Below are 12443 nucleotides of genomic sequence, written 5' to 3'. Positions count from 1 at the left end.
CATCATAAAAATAACCACAAAGGAAAATATTTGTATCCGAACACTAATAAAGACATAACTAATACAAGAAGATAGAGTTGAACTCCGGGCGTGTGAATGTCCAATCGCTACCTTAAGAAATATCAATCCGCCCGAAATCAAACAGTCTAAGGCGCACTTGAACCTGAAGCTTCACCAAAAGGGTGAAGTAGGAGTGAGTACGATCCACTTACTCAGTAGGTATCATAGGCCGACCGAGCAAAGTAGAAAATAAAGCATATAAAATACACTAAGGGCACGTCACCTGCAATCAGAAAATGTCTCACAATAGTATCCCACACCGCTTGTTCTAACAATTATAATATATCACATATATTACAATATCACACCAAGATAGAACACGAGTATGTCTTATATTACATATAAGTAGAACAAAGGGGAACATCCATATACAAGATTATCAAATATAAGTAAAAGAAGATAAGAAAATTACATAAATAGCAAGTCAATAAGTGCAATGTATATGATGATTATGATAATGATGCACGGGGTCGTCGTATAATCTCCGGGATCGTCGCACAATAATCTCCGGCATCGTCGCACAATCCTCGTATACACCTACGAAGCTAAAGCTTACCAATGTAGGATCCAAGGGGGTTCTTCAACCCGTATACAATTCATATATCTCATATATACTCTTTAGCACATCCCTTGGAAAGAGTTTTAGAAGGTTTTCAATATCTCCTTCCTGGCACATACTTCGGGGGAAAAAGGTTTAAAAGGGTGTTGTCAGTGTTACTCAGGTATTTTCAGGTGGTACCAATGTTTCATGAATGAGTATGATATGAGGACGCAATATTCACAACCAATCACAATAAATATTTCCACAACCAACCACAATGATACATTTCCACAATCATGTGAACCAATATCCACTCATTATTTCTATTTCATCCATGAATTTTCACATGTCTCATATACCAACAAATATGAATATATCACAATACACTAATGGTACCACATTAAGAATTTCAACGCAATAAATTATTCGCATGTATTCAGGGCTATCAATATCACATGGGACCCCACACAGTTGTACACATCATATAATATCTCAATTTTGACAATTACATCACACATAGGCCCCCACACGGGCAAAACACATAGATATCCATTTTTCATGATTATTTCTCACTCTTAACATGCATTTGTATCATCATTTATTACTCAGCCCAGTCTGAAAGAGTTAAGCCATAACCTACCTCAAAAGCCGAAATCGGTCCGCTACACTTTGAACCCACAACCTTACATTCACAAACGATCCCAAACTCTATTAAAAACATAAAATATAGAATCTACGTGTCAAAACAAAACCAACGATACCCATATTGACTACTTTTGGTTTGTGGTCAAAACGAAACCCCGAAATGAGTTTTTGAAAAAGAGGAAACAATCATAACTTTACTTCAAACACATATTCTCCATATTTTTAGGAGCTGAAAACCCAAGTCAAATCGAGTAAAAAATGAGGTTCAAATTGAAGAACAATTATTTTTAAGCTTTATCACGTAAAATCTTTGAAATTCGGGTTAAAATCAAGAATTTGAGTTGTTTTGAAGGTTAAATTGATGAAAAACTAGTAATTATAAGATTAATTAAGTTAAAATGAGTGAAATTGGGATTTAAAATCAAGCCCTAAGATTTTTGAATTTTTGAGAATTTAATCAAGAATTACTAAGAAAAAAGGGTGATTTCTTACCTTAAATTCGTAAGAGAATCAAGAAATGAATGTTAATCTAGCTTCTCAAGCACCCGCAAACTTCACTTTAAATCCTCACACTAATTTTAGGGTTTAACTTTCAAGGGGAAGGTGAAAGAATGAACAAAAATTAGATAAAAAGGGTATTTATACTGTACCCGGGTACCAGGTTAAATAAGGCATAAATCACACTTGGGGAATGCAATTTACCCTTTAAATTTCCTGGCTACGCCAGGAACCTGGTGCAACAGATTTTTAAGTCCAGACGGACTTTGACGAGGGTGTCCAGGATTCGTTCGGAATTCAATATACGCAAACAAACTATGTAACCATACTAAATTCGACGCTCCAGACTCAATGAAAATATTAGATTTTTGAAAAAAATGTTGTTTTTATAAAGTTGACCCCGAAATTCAAAATCGCTATTTTCCAAATCGAGGATCGAAATGAGACTTAAAAGCCATAAAATCACATCAAATATGTTACTACCCTAACATCGACATTTCGGATCTGTTGGCAAAGTCTTTTCATCCAAGGTCATTTCGATCAAATGTGGATCCCACACCTATTTTTCTAATTTTTTTAACTTTTCGATCAATAGGTCGAAATAAGTTCGGGTGCACCGGGACCTGAACCAAAGGTCTACCTAGCCTAAAATCAACATTCCGGAGCTGCTGGGGCAGTCCGTTTAGTCATCCATCACACGGATCAAAATATATCCACATAAGTCTAAAATAAGGCTCTCAAAGTCATTAGAAACCATAATATCGTATAAATGGTACCAAAATGCATCCGAAGCCATGCCAATCACCCCCACGCCCCAGAAACACAATAATGCAACTACGGAGAGGGAAAATAGTCAAATCACGCAAAATCACAAATTCCACATATTTCATTGAATTTTTAGTTTGTTACATAAAATATACTTTAAATTAAAACTTTCTTAAGGTATGTAACAAGTAAACAAGGGCCAAGTAATATGAAATCGAGGAACTACATTATTTTATTAAAAAGGATAAACAACTTAAACTTTGATTTGAAGTAGGCCTAAAATTACACTTCTTTTCTTGATTTTTACAACACCTATCCTTTTCCTTTTATTGCTTTTTATTATTTTTTTCATCTAACGTTTAATATCTTTCGATATGTTTATTTAAGTAGCATGCAATATTGTTTATTTAAATTTAATATGTCATCTAGAAAATACAAATTCATTTATTTAATCTGATTTTGCCAATTAGCAAATTTTATTTAAAGTTAATAATGTCTCAAGAAAAATTGAGTGATAGAGATATATTATTAATTAGAAAAAATTATTAAAAGACGTCACTCACAAGTGGATTTTTTATAACTTTGCATTCGGGTTGTTGTTGTTGTGCGCATATATATTATTCATAACTTTGCATTCAGGTTGTTGTTAGTGGTGGTGGTGTGTATATATAAAATCTCTATCTCTAATCTCTAATCTCTAATTTTTAATCTTTATCTTTAATCTAATCTCTAATCTATCTATAACTTATAATTTATATCTATATATAATATATTAAAAGTGTGAAGACACTTAGAAAAGTGATTCGAACTTTTTACCCTTCATTAAAACGCTCTGCAATAGACAAAATCGTCTCTTCACCTTTTTTCTTCAATTATTATATTATTGAATTAAGACTCCTAAAATATATGGAAAGGGCCCTGATAAAATAAATATATGGAAAGAAATTAAGAATTTTAAACTACTTAAAATATATAAATTCTAAAATATATATATGGATCCTAAAATATATGGAAAGAAATTAATAGTCCTAAAATATATGTAAGGAATTATATTTTATTTTAATTAAATATATAGGCTTGACATATACATTTCAACCCCTGGATCCAAATTCTTTTTTACCTTCTCACGTTTTTTTTCCTTTTTTTTTTTCTTTTGCAAATATGAGCTTTTTTCTATGGGGGTTTTAAGCTTATGTTTGATAGCTTTTTTTGTTGTTGTTATTTAAATTTATCTTCAAAATAAGTTTATATTCTTTCGTTGTTGATTTAAATTAGGCTTACTAAAATTGAATATTCTTTAACTTTTACGATGGTTTTTTTTCATAATCTTAAATTATTTCTTTCATAAATAAATCATTATTGATTGATTCTTTAATATGTTTGTGCAGATGAAGAAAGATTTGTGTAAAACGTGTGAACGAGACTTCATGCCGATTACGAGTGAATTTAAGGTATGATTTTCCTGTTCTAAATTTTATTTTTTATTCATGTTAGTTATATTTCTTATTAATGCGTAATTCAAGTTAATACTCTTTTGATAGAATCATACATATATAAAAATAAAATAAAAACTATTGAGAGAAAAATAAAGTAAAAATTGTGATTTCTCATGATAACAAACAAATCATAGTGTCAAACAAGTATCAAATAAATTCATTAGTTGGCTACAAGATAAAATAAAATGGGGATTAGAGATTTCATGAGTTAGCAAACCAAATTTATAACCTATTTCATTCTTTCAGCAGGTTCTTAGAGATGGACGCTAGGGATAATTTGCATCGCTCGGTTTATATTTTTTTGTCGTACTTAAGACTCTAAAATATATTTTTTCTTTCAAAATATAATATTAAATAATTGATATTTCAACGTATTTTTTTTTCTAATTTTTTATTTATATATTTGTTTCATAATTTATGATTATTAGTCTTGGATGAGAAAACAAATGACATGAAATGTGATTTTACTTGCCTTGATGTGGGTGGTATGAAAAGAAAGAAATGAGATATCTTTCAAAAGGTAAGCTTTTCTCTATCAAGAAACTAGCCTTAAGTGACTTTAAATGAATCTGATTCATAACTATGAAATTTTTTAAGGCGGGTCAAGTATATTGTTTGATATAAATGATAGTAACTTATTTTTTATACACTTATTATTATCGTCATACACATGTGCAAAGCACGTACACTTAACTAGTATATTAAAAGCGTGAAAGAAGTTATAAATATTGTTTGAACGTTTTACCCTTTATTAAAATACTTCGCAGTAGATAAAATTGTCTTTTCATTATTTTCTAATAATTATCATTTAATTAAAAGACAATGTTATATTGAGAGCACTTTAAAATTAATTAGAATTGTACCAATTTGAATTCCATTAGAATTGTACCAAAAAACTAAAAGGTTGGTTGGTCTAAATATGCCATTCTCCATGCGTACATGTGCACATATCAGCCAAAATAATTTATGGAAATTTATTGAAATTTATAAGGTTAGCTTTATGGCATAAAGAAATTTACCTTAAATAAAAAGAAATTCACAGATCCATCCAAGTAATGTTATGTATCAAATTTTACGCAAGTATGCTTTTTTTAATATTTTAATCTTCTATTTTTACACTAACAATATAGGTCAATCTTCAATTACTTTTATTTCCTTTTAGGTTTTGTGATTTTCAATTACACTAAATATATATATATATATATATATATATATATATATATATACTAGTTTAGAGTACACACTTTGTGTGTGTGCCTCGCTTTAATGAGTTCAATTATATAATATTATTAAAGAAAATAAATTGATGATTTTATTAAATACGAAAAATACTTAAATAAAAAATTAATATATTCATACAAAATCATATAAAAGCATTTAAAAACATTTTAAACTAAATTAAGAAAAACTACAAGGAAATGCCAAAAAATGCTTAAAAATTTTCTCGATATGACATATGGAGCAATTCGGATGTCGTTAGAAGTGTTAGAGGGCAACAAATTAATATTTTTACTATTATAAGAAAAAGTAATATACTAAGGAAAGAATTTAACAAAGAAACACTAAACTCAATCAACAAAATATTTCAACATGAATTATATGATACAACAAACAAACAGTGCATAAAAAACATGTCGAAAAGGAGAAAAATAATAACAAAATCAATTGAAATCATTATAATAATAATGCTATATGATGTTGCTTTAAAAAAATTAGCACTACACATTATCAGAATATATAGCAAATATACTTATAAACTATCGAATACATGTGAAAGGAGTAAAACTTGCAATAGTTGAAGGAGAAATACAACTCCCATAAAAAGTAGTTGAAAAGGGAAAAAGATAAACCTTCAATTTTTTCAGCTACTTCATTCGGCGGCAACATGCTTGTTTCATATAATTTTTCAATTGAAAGTGAAACATGAGAAATTATTAAAAGAAAAAATCCCTTGTCAATTATGTATAACACATATATAATATTTAAATTTCATTAACTAAAAGGAATGAAGAACAAAAAAAGGATGATAATAAGGGATGCAAGAAGAAAACTTTAATCAATCATCAATCAAACTATCAAAATAAGAAGAAAACGTAGAAGCACAACAATTTATAGACATATCAAATTAAAATAAGAAGAATACGTAGAAGCACAATAATTTATAGAAATATCAAAATAAAAAGAAAACGTAGAAGCACAACAATTTATAGACATTTTTTTTTTATAAAGTGAAATTCTAACTAATTTAAAAATGTTAAATTTTATAATTTCTTACCTATCTTGTTTTAATTAATTTGAAAGTCCTAAATATTAGGATAATTATTATACTTTCTCATATTTGCTTCTTATTTATTTTTTCTTTCCATTTATAACTTTTTTCTTATTTTGGTTATTAAATTTATTTCTTTCGCATAGCTTTTTACATAAAAAGCTGTTAGGGCTTTTGTTTCCCACCAAAAATTTAGCACATTTAATTCTTTTAGGTACATCCCCCCCCCCCCTCCCCCTACGGATTCCTCAAATTTTGACATTTTTAGTTTCTTTTTTATTGTTCTATAAATATTATTTTAATAGAATTATAAGAATTCTTTATTATTATGTAAGGTAAATTTTAACTAATTTAAAAGTGTTAAATAATGTGATTTCTTACTTTAGTAAAAAAAGAACTCTAATTAACTTAAAAATACTAAATATTAAAGTAATAATTTAATTGTCATGCCTCAAATCCTATTGGGACGGACAGGCACCCGTAGCCGTAAAGGTCCGAGAGAGCCAATCCATAACCTTGTACTTCTCATGCATGTAACTATGACAACCAAGGGTTCTGACAAACATGATATTATGGATTGATGAGAATAACTACGTAGGCAAGCACAAAATTATATATACAACACTTGGCTGTTGGGGTCACCACATCTAAAAGACAAGACACTACCATGTTTAACTTTATGTTAGTCTACAAAGCCTCTAAAATATACATAGACTCAGTTAGGGTCGGGACAAACTCCCGCCCTACTCTTGACTATTGCACAATACCAAAATATATGGAGTAGACTCGGAAAGCCCCGAATCAACCTGGAGCTCATCGATAGTCACTGAATAACCTGTGCTTGTGCTAGCGAGGTGTATTAGCTGAAGCACCTGTGCCTGCAGCATGAAATACAGGTCCCCCGTGAGGGAAGTCAGTACAAAGATATGTACTGAATAAGTAAGGCTGAAGGTAACAACACATGATACAAGAGCTCAATGGAAATCAAATACAAGTGTATAAGTAGTACTAGTAGACCGACCACCTTTATATATACTTGTGGGACGACGTACATTACATTTTTTTCTTCATTTTTTTACCTTCCTTACTTCATAATCTTTGTAAGTCATTTAATGCAAATGACCAGTTGATCAGTGGTAAATAGATAAATCGGGATCGATCCATGCTAGGCTTATGCCCCTGAGCTGCCAACCACATAAGAACATTGGGATCGGCCCATGCTAGGCTTATGGCCCATGCTAGGCTTATGCCCCTGACCTGCCACCCACATATAAAGGTATTGAGATCGGCCCATGCTAGGCTTATGCCCCTGAGCTGCCATTCGTTTTACAGATTTATGTTACTTAGTTTATTTAGCCTTTGAGATTTTTACTTTGGTGGTCATAAAATTATGGTACCTTGAAACAATAATCAACCAAAAGAGAAATGTAAATGGGCACTTAATGCAACAACAATAAGGTAGGGAGTTATTGGCACACAAATGAAATATTTAGGAGCTGAAAATACACATGGGTCTTATTTGAGTAAACGGACAACTTCTGAAATTTTCTAATGAAAATAGATGTGCAAATTAAATAATAAGCATGTATTGAGGTGTTTTAACACATTAGAGAGTGGGAACAAGGTCATTGGCTACATGCAATGTAATGTACTGCTATTATGTGTCACTTGTTATAGGATAACTTAAAAGCTTACTTGATGGAACAAATATCCGATTTCATGCCAAAGAGTGAAAATAGAGTATGCCTTACATACCTGGTTATATAACTCCGAAACTAACCCAACTTGATTTCCCACCTTTTAGATTACTTATCTACAATAGAATATATGGTAAACTAGTATTAGCAACCAATCAGAACATTTGGGCTACTTAACTTCACCAAAATAGTAAGCACTTTATTATCAGTCAAGGGTGTTATTTTAACCCTTTTCTCCTCCAATTACACCCACATACCATACATGTTCTTATAAGATTCACTGAAACCGCTTCAGCTTCATTACACCCACCAAGCAATACGCAAAACAAATTGGGCAGTAAACACATGAAATAATTAATTCGGTGGTGTACCGCCACACCTTTCTTTTATATTTCAATTCAAACTAGTCACACCTTTCTCCAACATCAACCTGGCAGCCCATAACATATACATACAATACAATCCACCAAACAGTCCCAAATCCCTTTTATTGTACCAATCAATTATTGAACTCATCATCCCTTGAGTTCTCAATAACAACACATCCATAATTCTTTCTTAAAGTCATACATAAGGAGAACAAAATAGGCAGTCACCTTACCTTAATTCTGCAACTCATTCTTTTAATTTGAACTCCTCAAGAACTTCAACTTTCACTTTCCTTCACACTTTAAACCAAAAAAGAAAAGAAATCTCATAATAACAAAGAAAAAGTGAATAAGTAGCTTGTTCCATATTCTTCCATAATCTTCCTTGAGATAGTTAAGATAAACCATAAGTGTTTTCACTTACCTTAGCGTGTAAAGGTTGGGGTTTCTTCAAGAACTTTAGAAAGGAAAATAGAGCTGCTCCTTGATGTTTGAAAGAAAGTAGAGAGAATTTGTGAAGTAACCCTTTTTTTGTGACTTACGAATGAGGGAAAATGACCAGCAATGTGGCCTTATAAAGTCCCTAATTTTGGTCATCCACTTAGCTGATTTTGGACCACAAATTTAATCAAATTGGTCCAAGTAGGTGATGCACCTACTTAAGGAGTTCAAACAGCTCAAAATGTCAAAGTAGGTGATGCACCTACTTGTTTAATTTCTTAGTTGGGCTCAATTATATTTGGGCCTTGGCAGATTTGAGCATTGGACCCTTTCTTCATTTTTCTTCTCCTTTTGCTTAATTTGGGCCCAAATAAGTATACTAATAAAAGGCCCAAATCTGATTCATGGACTTGGTCCATTAACTTGGCTCATATAACTCAAGTAGGTGACTCACCTACTAGCTTAATTAAGTCAAGCAAATACCTCAATATTTCATTCCAGTTCCAGCTCCTAATCACCTTAATCTAACTTACAACTTGTACACACCTGATCACTTTAAACTTTAGATTCAAATACCGACTTAGAATTCCAAGTTAAATAGTTGTATCGATGTTAACTTGATCGCCTCACATAAAAAGGTACGGGCAGCTTCTAGAATTCCATCTACACCATTAATATTCGCATAACAAATCTCATCCATTACCTACCACAAGGCTATACCAAGTTACATATAAATAGAAAAAGTACATGCAACGCAAAGGGGTGTCACATTAATATTATAATAATTTAAGAAAATAGGTGAAAAGACTATTTTGTCTAAAGTAAAGACATTTAATGAAGTGTAAAAAATTCAAATCGTTTTTCTAAGGGTGTTCACACTTTTAATATATTATAGATTATATATATATATATATATATATTATCAAACAACAGTAGAAAATTCGATTTTAAAGTCAGAAATAAATTTGTTGGTGTTGCTAGCCATCGATTAGCAGCAACATGGTTGCACGATTGGTGGTTTAGCATGTGAAAAGCCTGTGCGACATTCGTTTGCAGTATCTTTTGTATTCCCCTCCAACTCTAAAGGGACTTTGCTCCAAGTTGTATGTGTATTGATGTGAAGGAAGAAGATATAAGTTCTGCAAGTTTTGCAGCTTCTGTATAGTATTCCTTAAAGACAAGTATGAAAAGAAATTCACCCTCAAATCAACTGTTTGTAGGTACTTATAAAGATTACTATGGAAAGTGTGAATGTCTTAAACTCAGATATCTCAAGTGCACCAAATTACCAATTGCTTTTGGTAGAATTTCCTCGAAAGAGAACTTGCATCTCGAAAAGTTTGGGTGAGTTATATGGGTGGATGAAGTGCTATATTTTCAATAGAAAAATTAGAACAATACCCTATTTGGAATTAGACTGTTATCATTGTTAGAAATGGTAGGAGATCTATTCAAATTTCAGGAGGCAATTGAAGTTGTTTGTGTCATCGAATATAATTAACTAACTCAATGATTGTTACTGCTTAATTAGTCTGTAGAGAGTGAGTCGAGTATTGAAGATATTAGAAAGAGTGCTCTCCTTACGCATCATAAGCAATTGTCTCTGTCGCCGAGATTCACCAATTACATGACTCGGACCTGTTACACACGATACAACACGTGCAAAGAGTTCTATTGTTGAAGAGGGCAGATATGAATTGTTTCAAAGGCCTGGCTTATTTGGGCTTGAAACTTTTATATTCAATAATTGCACTTAAATGTTCTATCTTCAAGTGTCGCAAAAACCTTCATTGGTTTCTCTACACGCCCATGTAAAGAACAACGACACTCTAATGGTCTATCTTTCAGCGGAATTAATCTAATTTATTTTAGGTCCTACTATTAGGCAAAGTTCTAAGAACATAACCAGGGCGGTTGCAAGTTTGAAAGTCAAGGTGAGTTTATGCTTTTGGTAGGAGAATTTAGAATCCATCTTTATACAAATCACCTTTTGTAATAATGTAAGGAACTGGTATGTTATAATCTTTTTATTTCAGTGAAAAAGATTATACTCAAACCAACAAAAGTTATTGCTGTTAATGTAAGCGATACACTCTCCGATGATCTTTATTTGTAATAAATAGTTACTTATAGTTATTTGAATTTAGTAGTTTAGTTGGTGCACAAAACATCTCGCGTTACTTTCTGGGCAAAGAAAGGGAGGTTGGGGAAATCAACAAAAGTTGGTTACACTTAATCGTGTTATAAATACTTTAGTTGAGCATTCTGCTGGAGGCTAGTCCTTCCTTCAGTAGTTGAACTAGAGACGCCATTGTGTTTTGTAAATTGAACTATTATTTCCTATATGCCCATCAAAATTAAAAGGCCAAATTCATCGGTGGCCTCTCAAATTTGGCACGAACTTTCACTTAGACACCTCAAGTGGACGTTGTTCACTTTTGACACCTCAAATAGCCATAAAGTGTTCACTTTGACATCTTTTGCCGAATCAGCACATTATGTGTGTTGCACTCGCTGCCAAAGATAAAGTGTGTTGAATTAAAATTTAAAGTTGAATCTTTTTATATTTTTGGGGGATTAAGCTTGAAAATTTTTGAAAGTTTTTGTGAATTTGTTAAAGATATTCAAATTTAAAATTCAATAATTCATTATGTTTGTATATATGAATTTATAGTTAAAAATTTAAATTAGTTGGAGAAGAATTTTAATTATTTGGAATGAATTTGATATTTAATTTGTGATAAAAAATAAATTAAATGATATTTTATAATTTAATTATTCCATATTTAATTTAAAATATGATTATTTAAATTTTTCTACAATTTATAAAAAATTTATTTAATTAAATTAATTTTAATATTTAATTTATCATGTAGCATTTTAAAAATGACTTGGAATTTCATGAAATACTTGAAAATGAAGTGGAAGATGATATGGCACACGTGGCACACGTGGTAGCTTATGTGGCAGCTGACATGGGAGAGTGTGTTACACTCTCCAAAAATGTGCTTAAAATGTTGCTTTTTAGTAGATTCAGGGGTCCAGATGACAAACATGTAAGTAGAAGTATCCAACTTACAAAATCGACCTAGTACAGGGGTCCACTGAGTCATTTTGCCTTCTATATATACTTACTTTTTTCATTATATAATTGTAAATGAAATCTTTAAAGCAGATATTGTTATGAAATTTGTATTCTTAAGGTTTTTACTTTAAAGTTGTTGGTTCTTTATTTCTTTTTTGAGAAAATACATTAAGTCTCTGATGTTGGCTGAACTTTTCAAAAAGACACCTAAACTATACTTTCGACCTATTACCCCACGAATCTTACTTAAATCGTTGCAAATACACCATTATTCGCTGAATTCCAGTCAGAAAAAAAAGAGTGAATACACGCACCAATCGGATACTGTCACGTGTAAATATATTTAATTTCATATTTTATTTATATTTTTTGATAAAATTTTTCTTTTTAATTTATTTATCACTCTACCCCACCCCGTTCTCCCCCCGCCCCTCACCCCCGTCCAGTATCTCCACCCCCCCAACCCAGCATCTCCCCTTATCCCTCTTCTACCCACTTCCCAGCCCTTGTCTTCTTCAACATCATTGTCTTCTTCAACACCTCCATTAAAGTTTTTTTTAAAATAATCATTTAACTAT

Source organism: Capsicum annuum, chromosome 8 (genome assembly GCF_002878395.1).
Source record: "Capsicum annuum cultivar UCD-10X-F1 chromosome 8, UCD10Xv1.1, whole genome shotgun sequence".
In the NCBI taxonomy this organism is placed as follows: domain Eukaryota; kingdom Viridiplantae; phylum Streptophyta; class Magnoliopsida; order Solanales; family Solanaceae; genus Capsicum; species Capsicum annuum.
Note: the sequence above shows the minus strand (reverse complement) of the source record.